At 43.8% G+C, this 17,638-nt stretch overlaps 1 protein-coding gene across 4 annotated transcripts in view; it reads left to right on the forward strand.

Moving 5' to 3' along the window:
- galnt1 (UDP-N-acetyl-alpha-D-galactosamine:polypeptide N-acetylgalactosaminyltransferase 1) overlaps window positions 1–17,638 on the forward strand; it is a 105,831-nt gene that overhangs the window by 28,842 nt on the left and 59,351 nt on the right. For 3 of the 4 annotated variants that reach the window (XR_008759849.1, XR_008759850.1, XM_055924872.1), the window contains exon 2: window positions 9,754–9,865. The exons of the other annotated variant lie outside the window; for it this stretch is intronic. The gene's annotated coding sequence lies outside the window, so the exon portion shown is untranslated. The remainder of the gene's footprint in view (window positions 1–9,753; window positions 9,866–17,638) is intronic. 4 annotated transcript variants of the gene reach the window in all.

Below are 17,638 nucleotides of genomic sequence, written 5' to 3' on the forward strand. Positions count from 1 at the left end.
CATCATAGGTACACTTCAACTATGACAGACAAAATGAGGAAAAAAAATCCAGAAAATCACATTGTAAGATTTTTAATGAATTTATTTACAAATTATGGTGGAAAATAAGTATTTGGTCAATTACAAAAGTTTATCTCAATACTTTGTTATATACCCTTTGTTGGCAATGACAGAGGTCAAACGTTTTTCTGTAAGTCTTCACAAGGTTTTCACACACTGTTGCTGGTATTTTGGCCCATTCCTCCATGCAGATCTCCTCTAGAGCAGTGATGTTTTGGGGCTGTTGCTGGGCAACACGGACTTTCAACTCCCTCCAAAGATTTTCTATGGGGTTGAGATCTGGAGACTGGCTAGGCCACTCCAGGACCTTGAAATGCTCCTTCGTTGCCCGGGCGGTGTGTTTGGGATCATTGTCATGCTGAAAGACCCAGCCACGTTTCATCTTCAATGCCCTTGCTGATGGAAGGAGATTTTCACTCAAAATCTCACGATACATGGCCCCATTCATTCTTTCCTTTACACGGATCAGTCGTCCTGGTCCCTTTGCAGAAAAACAGCCCCAAAGCATGATGTTTCCACCCCCATGCTTCACAGTAGGTATGGTGTTCTTTGGATGCAACTCAGCATTCTTTGTCCTCCAAACACGACGAGTTGAGTTTTTACCAAAAAGTTCTATTTTGGTTTCATCTGACCATATGACATTCTCCCAATCTTCTTCTGGATCATCCAAATGCGCTCTAGCAAACTTCAGACGGGCCTGGACATGTACTGGCTTAAGCAGGGGGACACGTCTGGCACTGCAGGATTTGAGTCCCTGGCGGCGTAGTGTGTTACTGATGGTAGGCTTTGTTACTTTGGTCCTAGCTCTCTGCAGGTTATTCACTAGGTCCCCCCGTGTGGTTCTGGGATTTTTGCTCACCGTTCTTGTGATCATTTTGACCCCACGGGGTGAGATCTTGCGTGGAGCCCCAGATCGAGGGAGATTATCAGTGGTCTTGTATGTCTTCCATTTCCTAATAATTGCTCCCACAGTTGATTTCTTCAAACCAAGCTGCTTACCTATTGCAGATTCAGTCTTCCCAGCCTGGTGCAGGTCTACAATTTTGTTTCTGGTGTCCTTTGACAGCTCTTTGGTCTTGGCCATAGTGGAGTTTGGAGTGTGACTTTTTGAGGTTGTGGACAGGTGTCTTTTATACTGATAACAAGTTCAAACAGGTGCCATTAATACAGGTAACGAGTGGAGGACAGAGGAGCCTCATAAAGAAGAAGTTACAGGTCTGTGAGAGCCAGAAATCTTGCTTGTTTGTATGTGACGAAATACTTATTTTCCACCATAATTTGCAAATAAATTCATTAAAAATCCTACAATGTGATTTTCTGGATTTTGTTTTTCTCATTTTGTCTGTCATAGTTGAAGTGTACCTATGATGAACTTTACAGGCCTCTCTCATCTTTTTAAGTGGGAGAACTTGCACAATTGGTGGCTGACTAAATACTTTTTTGCCCCACTGTACCCTGACTCTGCATGCAATGAACGCAAGAGAAGTGACACAATTTCACCTGGTTAATATTGCCTGCTAACCTGGATTTCTTATAGCTAAATATTCAGGTTTAAAAATATATACTTTTGTGTATTGATTTTAAGAAAGGCATTGATGTTTATGTTTAGGTACAGTCGTGCAACGATTGTGCTTTTTTCGCAAATGCGCTTTTGTTAAATCATCCCACGTTTGGCGAAGTTGGCTGTCTTTGTTAGGAAGAAATAGTCTTCACACAGTTCGCAACGAGCCAGGCGGCCCAAGCTGCTGCAAATACCCTGACTCTGTTGCAAGAGAAGTGACACAAAGAAATTCATGTTAGCAGGCAATATTAACTACATATGCAGGTTTTAAAATATATACTTGTGTATTGATTTGTAGCATGTTGATCCTCTTTACCGCTGCGTGCGCGTGGGTCTGTGTTTATGCAGAACACAGGATGTCCCAAAGCTAAGTCAGTCTGTGTGGCACGTGCAAGCGTTTGTCCATGTGTGTGTGAGAGCAGAGAATGTGTAATATGTCGTGTGTAATATGTCAGACAGTCTCTGTCTGTCTTGTGTTACATAATGTTTTGAGGCTCTCTGTTAGGGCTCTCTACTCTCTGTTAGATCTCACTACTCTCTGTTAGAGCTGTCTACTCTCTGTTAGATCTCTCTACTCTCTGTTAGAGCTATCTACTCTCTGTTAGGGCTCTCTACTCTCTGTTAGATCTCTCTACTCTCTGTTAGGGCTCTCTACTCTCTGTTAGATCTCTCTACTCTCTGTTAGGGCTCTCTACTCTCTGTTAGAGCTCTCTACTCTCTGTTAGATCGCTCTACTCTCTGTTAGATCGCTCTACTCTCTGTTAGATCTCTCTACCCTCTGTTAGATCTCTCTACTCTCTGTTAGGGCTCTCTACTCTCTGTTAGATCTCTCTACTCTCTGTTAGATCTCTCTACTCTCTGTTAGAGCTCTCTACTCTCTGTTAGATCTCTCTACTCTCTGTTAGATCTCTCTACTCTCTGTTAGGGCTCTCTACTCTCTGTTAGGGCTCTCTACTCTCTGTTAGATCTCTCTACTCTCTGTTAGATCTCTCTACTCTCTGTTAGGGCTCTCTACTCTCTGTTAGGGCTCTCTACTCTCTGTTAGATCTCTCTACTCTCTGTTAGATCTCTCTACTCTCTGTTAGGGCTCTCTACTCTCTGTTAGATCTCTCTACTCTCTGTTAGGGCTCTCTACTCTCTGTTAGGGCCCTCTACTCTCTGTTAGGGCCCTCTACTCTCTGTTAGGGCTCTCTACTCTCTGTTAGAGCTCTCTACTCTCTGTTAGAGCTCTCTACTCTCTGTTAGGGCTCTCTACTCTCTGTTAGAGCTCTCTACTCTCTGTTAGGGCCCTCTACTCTCTGTTAGGGCTCTCTACTCTCTGTTAGAGCTCTCTACTCTCCGTGGAATGTGTTGTTGGTAGACCTCCCAATATGACTGTCTGCTTTGGAGAGGAGTCTAGTGACTGCTATCTGCTGCACTGTTATTAACACCTCACACACACACAATCACAAAACCACACACACACACACACACACACACACACACACTCACTCACTCACTCACTCACTCACTCACTGGGCGAGAGAACGCAAACTGGCAGTAGATTCAGTGAGCCACTGGCTTGAGAAGATGGGGAGGGAGGGAGGGAGGGAGAGAGGGAGGGAGAATTAGAGAGATGCACGGACATCCTCCTATCATTGGTACTAGATAGGGTGATGTTTTGTGCTGCCTGCCTGGGTCTGGAGGGATGGATGGATGCAGGTTAGTGATGATTGCCAGGCAGTGTAGTAGTGTATTTATAGATGCTCTCCTTGTTCTTCTCTAATCTTCACACTACAACTGAAACACTAATTTTCTAGCTCTGCATCACAGAGCAGGGTGTGTGTCTGGGGGTTTACACACACACACACACACACACACACACACACACACACACACACACACACACACACACACACACACACACACACACACACACACACACACACACACACACACACACACACACACACACACATTCACAGCCCACTGGGCACACACTGGTTGAATTAACGTTGTTTCCATATAATTTAAATGAAATGACTTTGAACCAACGTGGAATAGATGTTGACTTGACGTCTGTGTCCAGTGGGAGATCACTTTGCCATCAGACGCTGAAGGACAACATTATCTGCTACAGTGGAAACCCAATGCCTCGCATTCACACATTCTGCCAGGATAAAGCCCCACTAGACCAGACTGATGTCTTGGTTGTATGTAGGCCAAGGACCAGACTGTGGTTCTGGAGTACGACATTTCTCTCTCTCTCTCTTTCTCTCTCTTTCTCTCTCTCTCTCTCTCTATCTCTCTCTCTCTTTCTGTCTCTCTCTCGCTCGCTCTCTCTCTTTCTCTCTCTTTCTCTGTCTCTCTCTATCTCTCTCTATCTCTCTCTCTCTCGCTCTTTCTCTCTCTTTCTCTCTCTCTATCGCTCTCTCTCGCTCTCTCTCTCTCGCTCTCTCTCTCTTTCTGTCTCTATCTCTCTCTCTCTCGCTCTCTCTCTCGCTCTCTCTCTCTTTCTGTCTCTATCTCTCTCTTTCTCTCTCTATCTCTCTCTCTCTCTGTCTCTCTCTGTCTGTCTCTCTATCTCTGTCTCTCTGTCTCTCTCTCTCTCTCTCTCTCTCTGTTTCTCTCTCTGTCTCTCTCTTTCTGTCTCTCTCTGTTTCTCTCTCTGTCTTTCTCTCTCTGTTTTTCTCTCTGTCTCTCTCTCTCTGTCTCTCTCTGTCTCTCTTTCTCTCTCTCTCCCTCTCTTTCTCTCTCTGTCTTTCTCTCTCTCTCTCTGTCTCTCTCTTTCTCTCTCTCTCTTTCTCTCTCTGTCTCTCTCTTTCTCTGTCTCTCTCTCTGGGGGGGTTTATTTCTGTTTGTCAGAAATAGAAGATTAATCCCCTGAAATGAGCAGCTCTGAGAATCTTCAGCCCTCCCTCAGTCCATTCCTCATGCGTCACTCCGGCCTCTCATCCTGCTGCTGGCACTTGAGCCTCCTGTGTGTGTGTGTGTGTGTGTGTGTGTGTGTGTGTGTGTGTGTGTGTGTGTGTGTGTGTGTGTGTGTGTGTGTGTGTGTGTGTGTGTGTGTGTGTGTGTGTGTGTGTGTGTGTGTGTGTGTGTGTCTCTGTCTGTCTGTCTGTCTGTCTGTCTGTCTGTCTGTTTGATCACAGGTTAATCTTTGGCTGGATGTTATTTGTCTTTGATTGAAATATATTTGAGCCCATTAGTCCATTGAACCCATAGAGGATGGGCCTTGGCCTTGGGAAGGGAGACATACTGAGGTTGCTATGAAGCTGTGAGCAGTGAATAATGCTGATGACAGAGATGATCTGGATCCTGCTCTATGTTCTGAGTGATAGACAGCCAAGTGATGTGATGGTGATGATGCGTTTCCTGCCACGGAAGGAAGTGGTGAAGGAAGTGTGTGTTATCCTGTTGAGTGACACGCCGTCTGATCTCTCTTCCGCTCCCCGTTACGGCCGTTCATCTCTCGCTCTGGATGACGTCACTCCTGTGTGTGTGTGTCCCTGAGGTGTGATGGGAACACTGTGGGGGTGGGTTGGGTCAGGTCGGGTCCAGAGTGATGGGTCAGGATGGGAAAAGCGCTTTGGGGAACCATTGAGCAGGAACATGTAGTGTCAACAGAGGAGTGAGAGACAGATCACTGAACAGTGGCTTCCTGAGCCCTTCTGAACCCTCACACTGTAGAAGGCTGTAAAGCCTCAGTGTACACGGTCCCTGATGCAGTGGAACAAATAGAATTAACATTGAAGAATGAAGTGAGCTTTATGCACCATGTTTCTGAGTGGAGACCCATCACACCTCTTTGTTGGTCTGAAGTCTGACGTTAGAGTCTGCTTTCTTCACGTTAACTTCTTATGGCTGCAGCCTGGTGTCGGTACACTTATGACAACAGCCAGCTCAAGTGCAGGGCGCGAAATTCAAAAGATATTTTTTTTAAATATTTAACTTTCACACATTAACAAGTCCAATACTGTTACGAATCCCGCCGAGGATGGTGCCTCTTCCCGTTCGGGCGGCGCTCGGCGGTCGTCGTCTCCGGTCTACTAGCTGCCACCGATCCCCTTTTCTGTTTTCTTTTGAGTTTGTCTAATTTGTATCACCTGTTTTGTGTTTAGGTTAGGGGGTATTTAAACTCAGTTTGCCCGCTGACTTTTGTGCGGGCTTGTTTTTCTGTTTGTGTTGGTGGTGTTTTGTATAGTGGATTTCAGTGCTACGTTTATTGGACAGTATTTTGACGCGCCCGTTGTTTGTGTGGCGTCGCCGTTTATGTAATTTATTTCTGGAAGGAATAAATATCCACTTGTTGGAGATTACCCTGCTCTCTGCACCTGACTCTTTCATTCCACCATTGGAACTGTTACAAATACAGCATATGAAAGGTACACATCTTGTGAATCCAGCCAACATGTCCGATTTTTAAAATGTTTTACAGCGAAAACAGCACGTATATTTATGTTAGCTCACCACCAAATACAAAAAAGGACAGACATTTTTCACAGCACAGGTAGCATGCACAAAACCAACCTAACTAACCAAGAACCAACCAAACTAACCAAGAAACAACTTCATCAGATGACAGTCTTATAACATGTTATTCAATAAATCTATGTTTTGTTCGAAAAATGTGCATATTTCAGGTATAACTTCTTATGGCTGCAGGGGGCGTATTGAAAAACTGGAAAATATGTGCACATTTTCAAACGGCCTCTTAATCAAATTTTGCTCTTACAATATGCATATATTTACTACTATTGGATAGAAAACAGTCTCTAGTTTCTAAAAACGTTTGAATTATTTCTCTAAGTGGAACAGAACTATTTTTACAGCCCATTTCCTATCCGGAATTGAGATTTCCAAATGCGATGTCTCTCTTTAAGAGCTTGTCTATAAAAGGTCATGTCACTTAGGACTGTAGAAACACGTCATACGCCTTCCTCTGGGTGTCATGCGGAAGTGAGAGCAGAAAGGACTTGAATATCTCGTCCAGGGACTGAACACAACATCTTGGAGTGAGACCTGCGCACCTTATATTTTTTTCTGGGCACGAAATAGAACAATGACTCGGCTCCTGGACAACGCTCGTTAAAGGTGAATATGAGCTCTGGCTTCGATATTATTTGATACAGGTCACAAAATCATCCTAAAGTATGTTTTTTCAATATAGTTTAATTATATTATTGAAATTTATTCTGGACTTTAGACGTGATGCGACGCAAGAATTGTTTGAAGAAAGAGAGGTTAGCGCCGCACGGCCAGTGTGCTTGCTAATTCAAGAGGGAAATAGTTTGTTCTGGATCCCAAACAAAGACTGTACTGGACAATGGACCCCTTTACAACATTCTGATGGAATATCAACAAAGATAAGGACCCAATTTGGGATGCTTTTTCATATATCTGTCGAACTGTGCTATGCTACCGTTTGACTAGAATCAATGCTGCCGTATGCTAGCTAATGTAGTAAGCTAATATAACGATATATTGTGTTTTCGCTGTAAAACACTTCAAAAATCGGAAATATTGGCTCTATTCACACGATCTTTGTCTTTCATTAGCTATCCACCATATATTTTTCTGAAATGTTTTACGAGGTGTAATTAGTAGTTGACGTTGGTGTCTGTATTTTCTCTGGCTACTCCCGTGCGATTTCAGACTGTAGCTATGATGGAAGCAGTAATGTAAAACTGATTTATAGCTAAAATATGCACATTTTTTGAACAAAACATAGATTTATTGTGTAACATGTTATAGGACTGTCATCTGAGGTAGTTTTTTCTAGGTTATTTAGGTTGGTTCTAGGTTAGTTAGGTTGGCTTGTGCATGCTACTTGAATCCTACTTTTGCTGTGAAAAATGTCTGTCCTCTTTTTTATTTGGTGGTGAGCTAACATAAATATATGTGGTGTTTTCTCTGTAAAACATTTAAAAAATCGGACATGTTGGCTGGATTGACAAGATGTTTATCTTTCAAATGCTGTATTGGACTTGTTAATGTGTGAAAGTTAAATATTTAAAAAAAAAAATAGATTTTGAATTTCGCGCCCTGCAATAGAGCTGGATGTTGTCATAAGTGTACCGACGACGGGACAGCCCGCCTAACAGGATAAATCATAGTTTACATTGCAGCTACAATCAGAAATTGCACCGAAAGCAGACAGAATAATTACAGACACCAACGCCAAATACCTAAATACTCATCATAAAACATTTCTGAAAAATACATAGTGTACAGCAAATGAAAGACAGGCATCTTGTGATTCCAGACAATATTTCCGATTTATTAAGTGTTTTACAGCGAAAACACAATATAGTGTTATATTAGCTTACCACAATAGCCAAAAACACAAGCCATTTCCCAGCAGTAAAAGTTAGCGATCGTAACAAACAGTAAAAGATATATAATTTTTGACTAACCTTGATATTCTTCATCAGATGACAGTCCTATTGTCACGTTCCTGACCTGTTTTCTGTTGTTTGGTATGTGTTTATTGGTCAGGGCGTGAGTTTTGGGTGGGTAGTCTATGTTATGTGTTTTCTATCTTGGGTTAATGGGTTGCCTGGTATGGCTCTCAATTAGAGGCAGGTGTTTGGCGTTTCCTCTAATTGAGAGTCATATTAAGGTAGGTTGTTTCACATTGTTTGTTGTGGGTGGTTGTCTCCTGTGTCAGTGTCTGTATGTTACGCCACACGGGACTGTTTCGGTTTGTTTGTTCGTTCGTTCGGTTTATGTAGTCTGTTCCTGTTTCATGCGTTCTTCGTGTCATGTAAGTTCCTATGTTCAGGTGCGTCTACGTCGTTTGTTGTTTTGTAGTTTGTTAAAGTGTATTTCGTTTCGTCTTTGTCTTGTTAAATAAATCATTATGAATTCACACCCCGCTGCACTTTGGTCCAATCCTTGCTACTCTTCGGATGAAGAGAAGGAGGAAGCCCGTTACACCTATAACATCAGGTTATACATACACTTATGTTTTGTTCGAAAATGTGCATATTTTGAGCTGAAATCAGTTGTTATACATTGTGCTAACGTAGCTACTTTTTCCCACAACGTCCGGATTTTTTTCTGACACTTTTTCTGACACACATATTCTGGCAAATAGCTATTCATAAACATAACTAAAAAATACATGTTGTATAGGAAATGATAGATCCACTAGTTCTTAATGCAATCGGCGTGTTAGAATTCTAAAAAATAACTTCATTTCGACATACAGCTTCGGTATAGCTAGAGAGTACCCAAAAGCTGGGCGCCAACGACTAGTTCACATGTACGACAGATATATGAAATAGCATCATAAAATGTTTCATACTTTTGCTGATCTTTCATCAGAATGTTGGACAAGGGGTCCTTTGTCAAGAACAATCGTTGTTTGGATTTAGAACGGCCTCTTTCCCTCTCGATTTAGCAAGCGCACTAGCCAAGTGGCACGAATCTCTCCATGTCAACAAACGGAAGAGAACGGAACACGGCAAAACTCCCGAAAAAATGTCAATAATCTGATTAAACTATATTGAAAAAACATACTTTACGATGATATGATATGTATGTATCAAATAAAATCAAAGCCGGAGATATTAGTCGTCCGTAACGACAGCTTATCAGAATGCAAATCCAGGTCCCATGACGCGCTCTCCAGAAAACAGGAAACTGGTGACACGTCATAGAAAGAGCAATTATACGAGCCCAGATCAAGTTACACAGTTCATTTCTTCTCTCGCTCCTTGTCGACATCTAGTGGAAGACATATGAAGTGCATCTAAACGAATAAATCTCAAGGACTTTAATAGGCAGCCGCTAGAAGAGTGCATCGATTTCAGATTTTCCACTTCCTGTCAGGAAGTTTGCTGCAAGAGGAGTTCTGTTTTACTCACAGATATAATTCAAATGGTTTTAGAAACTAGAGAGTGTTTTCTATCCAATAGTAATAATAATATGCATATTGTACGAGCAAGAATTGAGTACGAGGCCGTTTGAAATGGGCACCTTTTATCCGGCTACTCAATACTGCCCCTGCAGCCCAAACAGGTTAAACCACACTAGTCTTCTCATGGTCTTGCCAGTGGGTCTAAACTTGGACTAGGGTCTGTATTGTCTGTGTCAGTATGTGTGAGGGAGTAGCTTGAAGACTGACCAATGTGTTTCTGTGTCTCCAGGGACCATGTTTGAGTGACAAGCGAAGGAGGAAGTGGGATCTCTGAAGCTCCTCCCCCTGCTGGTGGAGACCCTGTACATCTGGACCAGAGACCCCTTTACTCAGCAGGACAGGTACAGCTTTTTGTGTGTGTGTGTGTGTGTGTGTGTGTGTGTGTGTGTGTGTGTGTGTGTGTGTGTGTGTGTGTGTGTGTGTGTGTGTGTGTGTGTGTGTGTGTGTGTGTGTGTGTGTGTGTGTGTGTGTGTGTGTGTGTGTGTGTGTGTGTGTGTGTGTGTGTGCAGAGCCTCAGAGATGTAGTCACCACGCCCCAATTACGAGTTGTGTTAAAAGAGCAGTTACACAGGATTCATGAGGCCAGGGGGAGGAGGGGAGTTGTGGTTTATAGGACTGTGTGTGTTGGTGTTAGGAAACACCCTCACAGTGACAGTAATGTGTATTGATTCCAGTCCTAAAATGCCTGAGTGATTTGAGATTGAAGTGTTTCATTCCACTTTGCGTTGGTGCCAAGCTTTGCAACAGTAATCAATTTGACAGTGCTTTTATTTTGCCTTTGTGGGCAGTTTCTCTCTCTTTTATCCTCCCTCTACCTCCCTCCCACTCCCTCTACCTCCCTCCCCCTTTCACTCCCTCTACCTCCCTCCCCCTTTCACTCCCTCTACCTCCCTCCCCCTTTCACTCCCTCTACCTCCCTCCCCCTTTCACTCCCTCTACCTCCCTCCCACTCCCTCTACCTCCCTCCCCCTTTCACTCCCTCTACCTCCCTCCCACTCCCTCTACCTCCCTCCCACTCCCTCTACTTCCCTCCCCCTTTCACTCCCTCTACCTCCCTCCCCCTTTCACTCCCTCTACCTCCCTCCCCCTTTCACTCCCTCTACCTCCCCCCCTCCCACTCCCTCTACCTCCACCCCCTTTCACTCCCTCTACCTCCCTCCCCCTTTCACTCCCTCTACCTCCCTCCCCCTTTCACTCCCTCTACCTCCCTACCCCTTTCACTCCCTCTACCTCCCTCCCACTCCCTCTACCTCCATCCCCCTTTCACTCCCTCTACCTCCCTCCCCCTTTCACTCCCTCTACCTCCCTCCCCCTTTCACTCCCTCTACCTCCCCCCCTCCCACTCCCTCTACCTCCCTCCCCCTTTCACTCCCTCTACCTCCCTCCCCCTTTTACTCCCTCTACCTCCCTCCCACTCCCTCTACCTCCCTCCCCCTTTCACTCCCTCTACCTCCCTCCCCCTTTCACTCCCTCCCCCTTTCACTCCCTCTACCTCCCTTCCCTTTTCACTCCCTCTACCTCCCTCCACCTTCCTCTACCTCCCTCCCCCTTTCACTCCCTCCACCCCACTCCCTCTACCTCCCTCCCCCTTTCACTCCCTCTACCTCCCTCCCACTCCCTCTACCTCCCTCCCCCTTTCACTCCCTCTACCTCCCTCCCCCTCTCACTCACTCTACCTCCCTCCCCCTCCCACTCCCTCTACCTCCCTCCCCCTCTCACTCCCTCTACCTCCCTCCCCCTCTCACTCCCTCTACCTCCCTCCCACTCCCTCTACCTGATTTAGAAGTGTGTGTGTTAGGTCTGTGATGGTCGTGGAAGTTCGGATGACAGTAATTGGTCAGTCAAACAACTGCTTCTCCGTAATAACCATCCGAATTGCACATTTTTTTGGGGGGTGACACATTTTCTCCTCTCCTCTGCTCTTGACTGCATGTGCTGCCATAGAAATAGAATGAGTAGAATGGGCATAATGGGTGGACTGGCAAGAATTGCGAGTGTACCCATAGGAGCAAAACAGGAAGTAAAAACAGGAAGTAAAAGCAGGAAATGTAACCTGTGATTTCCTGATTCAACTCAACTGACTAGGGATGTGCATCTCTCCTTACAAGCACGATATGTTACACATCTAGATACATGGGCTCCGATATGATACACATCTAGATACATGGGCTCCGATATGATACACATCTACATACATGGGCTCCGATATGATACACATCTAGATACATGGGCTCCGATATGATACACATCTAGATACATGGGCTCCGATATGATACACATCTAGATACATGGGCTCCGATATGATACACATCTAGATACATGGGCTCCGATATGATACTCATCTAGATACATGGGCTCCGATATGATACACATCTAGATACATGGGCTCCGATATGATACACATCTAGATACATGGGCTCCGATTTGATACACATCTAGATACATGGGCTCCGATATGATACACATCTAGATACATGGGCTCCGATATGATACACATCTAGATACATGGGCTCCGATATGATACACATCTAGATACATGGGCTCCGATATGATACACATCTAGATACATGGGCTCCGATATGATACTCATCTAGATACATGGGCTCCGATATGATACACATCTAGATACATGGGCTCTGATATGATACACATCTAGATACATGGGCTCCGATATGATACACATCTAGATACATGGGCTCCGATATGATACACATGGGCTCCGATATGATACACATCTAGATACATGGGCTCCGATATGATACACATCTAGATACATGGGCTCCGATTTGATACACATCTAGATACATGGGCTCCGATATGATACACATCTAGATACATGGGCTCTGATTTGATACACATCTAGATACATGGGCTCCGATATGATACACATCTAGATACATGGGCTCCGATATGATACACATCTAGATACATGGGCTCCGATATGATACACAAGGGCTACGATATGATACACATCTAGATACATGGGCTCCGATATGATACACATCTAGATACATGGGCTCTGATATGATACACATCTAGATACATGGGCTCCGATTTGATACACATGTAGATACATGGGCTCCGATATGATACACATCTAGATACAGGGGCTCCGATATGATACACATCTAGATACCTGGGCTCCGATATGATACGCATCTAGATACATGGGCTCCGATATGATACTCATCTAGATACATGGGCTCCGATATGATACACATCTAGATACATGGGCTCCGATATGATACACATCTAGATACATGGGCTCCGATATGATACGCATCTAGATACATGGGCTCCGATATGATACGCATCTAGATACATGGGCTCCGATATGATACGCATCTAGATACATGGGCTCCGATATGATACACATCTAGATACATGGGCTCCGATATGATACTCATCTAGATACATGGGCTCCGATATGATACACATCTAGATACGGGGGCTCCGATATGATACACATCTAGATACAGGGGCTCCGATATGATACACATCTAGATACATGGGCTCCGATATGATACACATCTAGATACATGGGCTCCGATATGATACACATCTTGATACATGGGCTCTGATATGATACACATCTAGATACATGGGCTCCGATTTGATACACATCTAGATACATGGGCTCCGATATGATACACATCTAGATACAGGGGCTCCGATATGATACACATCTAGAGACATGGGCTCCGATATGATACACATCTAGAGACATGGGCTCCGATATGATACACATCTAGATACATGGGCTCCGATATGATACGCATCTAGATACATGGGCTCCGATATGATACACATCTAGATACATGGGCTCCGATATGATACACATCTAGATACATGGGCTCCGATATGATACACATCTAGATACATGGGCTCTGATATGATACACATCTAGATACATGGGCTCCGATATGATACGCATCTAGATACATGGGCTCCGATATGATACTCATCTAGATACATGGGCTCCGATATGATACGCATCTAGATACATGGGCTCCGATATGATACACATCTAGATACATGGGCTCCGATATGATACGCATCTAGATACATGGGCTCCGATATGATACGCATCTAGATACATGGGCTCCGATATGATACGCATCTAGATACATGGGCTCCGATATGATACACATCTAGATACATGGGCTCCGATATGATACTCATCTAGATACATGGGCTCCGATATGATACACATCTAGATACAGGGGCTCCGATATGATACACATCTAGATACATGGGCTCCGATATGATACACATCTAGATACATGGGCTCCGATATGATACACATCTAGATACATGGGCTCCGATATGATACACATCTAGATACATGGGCTCCGATATGATACACATCTAGATACATGGGCTCCGATTTGATACACATCTAGATACATGGGCTCCGATATGATACACATCTAGATACAGGGGCTCCGATATGATACACATCTAGAGACATGGGCTCCGATATGATACACATCTAGAGACATGGGCTCCGATATGATACACATCTAGATACATGGGCTCCGATATGATACGCATCTAGATACATGGGCTCCGATATGATACACATCTAGATACATGGGCTCCGATATGATACACATCTAGATACATGGGCTCCGATATGATACACATCTAGATACATGGGCTCTGATATGATACACATCTAGATACATGGGCTCCGATATGATACGCATCTAGATACATGGGCTCCGATATGATACTCATCTAGATACATGGGCTCCGATATGATACGCATCTAGATACATGGGCTCCGATATGATACACATCTAGATACATGGGCTCCGATATGATACGCATCTAGATACATGGGCTCCGATATGATACGCATCTAGATACATGGGCTCCGATATGATACGCATCTAGATACATGGGCTCCGATATGATACACATCTAGATACATGGGCTCCGATATGATACTCATCTAGATACATGGGCTCCGATATGATACACATCTAGATACAGGGGCTCCGATATGATACACATCTAGATACATGGGCTCCGATATGATACACATCTAGATACATGGGCTCCGATATGATACACATCTAGATACATGGGCTCCGATATGATACACATCTAGATACATGGGCTCCGATATGATACACATCTAGATACATGGGCTCCGATATGATACACATCTAGATACATGGGCTCCGATATGATACACATCTAGATACATGGGCTCCGATATGATACACATCTAGATACATGGGCTCCGATTTGATACACATCTAGATACATGGGCTCCGATATGATACACATCTAGATACATGGGCTCCGATATGATACACATCTAGATACCTGGGCTCCGATATGATACACATCTAGATACATGGGCTCCGATATGATACACATCTAGATACATGGGCTCCGATATGATACACATCTAGATACATGGGCTCTGATATGATACACATCTAGATACATGGGCTCTGATATGATACACATCTAGATACATGGGCTCCGATATGATACACATCTAGATACATGGGCTCCGATATGATACTCATCTAGATACATGGGCTCCGATATGATACACATCTAGATACATGGGCTCCGATATGATACTCATCTAGATACATGGGCTCCGATATGATACTCATCTAGATACATGGGCTCCGATATGATACTCATCTAGATACATGGGCTCCGATATGATACACATCTAGATACATGGGCTCCGATATGATACACATCTAGATACATGGGCTCCGATATGATACACATCTAGATACATGGGCTCCGATATGATACTCATCTAGATACATGGGCTCCGATATGATACACATCTAGATACATGGGCTCCGATTTGATATACATCTAGATACATGGGCTCTGATATGATACACATCTAGATACATGGGCTCCGATTTGATACAGGAACGATACAAACTAGAAGTATCGGTGCGATTGGGTTTGAATAGGGGAAGGTGTGATGCATTAACATTTGTTGCATGAACACATTCATTTTCCATCTGCATTCACATCTGATACTGACTGAGATTAGTAGCTCATCCTCTCTGTGAAGAAGGTGTGTGTGTGTGTGTGTGTGTGTGTGTGTGTGTGTGTGTGTGTGTGTGTGTGTGTGTGTGTGTGTGTGTGTGTGTGTGTGTGTGTGTGTGTGTGTGTGTGTGTGTGTGTGTGTGTGTGTGTGTCTACTACTACTATCACATTGCGGGGGGCGATATTGTTTTAGTCTGCCCCCTTTTGATCTGACATCACCATCAAATGTATTGACCTGTTAATATGTCCATATCTATGGCATAGACAATTAATATAGCACAGCTTTGGATTTGAAAAGCGAATGGTTTTGACCGTTTGCAAAGTTGCGGAGGAGAGCTGTGTTTCTCCTCTCATACTCAGACCATAGACCTACAGTGCAGCTCCAACAGATGATTTCTGTCCTAGTTATGAAATTACAACTTGATCATGTTCATGTAAAAATGAAAGCAAAACTACCAGAACAATGTGTTATTGTGAATGTGGTAATGTAAAGCCCCAGTCAGCAGTAAGATGTGTAGTCTGTAGGATGTGAGAACAATGTGTTATTGTGAATGTGGTAATGTAAAGCCCCAGTCAGCAGTAAGATGTGTAGTCTGTAGGATGTGAGAACAATGTGTTATGGTGAATGTGGTAATGTAAAGCCCCAGTCAGCAGTAAGATGTGCAGTCTGTAGGATGTGAGAACAATGTGTTATGGTGAATGTGGTAATGTAAAGCCCCAGTCAGCAGTAAGATGTGCAGTCTGTAGGATGTGAGAACAATGTGTTATTGTGAATGTGGTAATGTAAAGCCCCAGTCAGCAGTAAGATGTGTAGTCTGTAGGATGTGAGAACAATGTGTTATGGTGAATGTGGTAATGTAAAGCCCCAGTCAGCAGTAAGATGTGCAGTCTGTAGGATGTGAGAACAATGTGTTATTGTGAATGTGGTAATGTAAAGCCCCAGTCAGCAGTAAGATGTGCAGTCTGTTCCTAGGCCGTCATTGAAAATAAGAATTTGTTCTTAACTGACTTGCCTAGTTAAATAAAGGTAAAATAAAATAAATAAAAAATAAAATGTGAGTTGTGTCCTCTCTGGGAGCCTACACAAGTCTGTCAGTAAAACACACTTTTCTACTGTGCATTTGGTAACAATGACCCAACAAATTACATTGGTTGTCACCCAACTAATAAAGCCTATGATTCGATATTGCGAAAGCCATTTTACAAGCATTTGAATGTTGAAGGCGCCGTGCAGATGGAGGAGTATTTGATGGGGAGGCTCTGGTTGGCGTGAGCAGCTGTGCTTTGTATGCACAGTTGTAATCTGACTTGGAGATCAATACTGTCATAAGCATTTCCCTCTTTAGTTCAGTAGGAGAGAACGCATCTCAGTCACAAAGAGTCTAGATATTTTCAGAGAGGAAATGATGAGTAAACAACGTCAGTGAACTGGTGGTTGGTAACGTTTGAATGGTTTTTCTGACTGGTTCATGTGGATGGGTTTGGGCTCCACGGGCCGATGCATCTTCATCATTTGAACCGGGGACCAATGCATATTTCAGCTGTTCATTCCCAAATCAGATTTGTTTTAGAATTGTTTTTATTACAAATAATTAATGGTTATGACGGTTCATTTATTTTCATGACGTCTTCATCCGTCATTTACATGGTAATTGTGCCAGCCCTAGTGTGTGTGTGTGTGTGTGTGTGTGTGTGTGTGTGTGTGTGTGTGTGTGTGTGTGTGTGTGTGTGTGTGTGTGTGTGTGTGTGTGTGTGTGTGTGTGTGCTTGATAATGCACTGGGTTCTAAATTCTGGTGTCCTGACAACACACACAGGACACACAGAGAATCCCATTGGGCACATTCCTCATAGCAACTCCATAAAGCCTTGAATAGTGAACATCTCCAAGCCTCAGAGGATCATTATTCTCTGGCTGTAACCAAGTAGTTGTGCAATCTCCCTCGAACGGAGGATTAAACCAGAGGAGGAAGGAGAGAGGAAGAGAGGAGAGGAGGGGAGGGGATTGGGCTCTCCTCTGTGAAGGCAAGTAGTGATGGCAACCACTCTGGAAAGGAGAAAACGTCATGGAGAGAGG

The sequence above is a fragment of the Salvelinus fontinalis genome, chromosome 6 (genome assembly GCF_029448725.1).
Source record: "Salvelinus fontinalis isolate EN_2023a chromosome 6, ASM2944872v1, whole genome shotgun sequence".
Taxonomy (NCBI): domain Eukaryota; kingdom Metazoa; phylum Chordata; class Actinopteri; order Salmoniformes; family Salmonidae; genus Salvelinus; species Salvelinus fontinalis.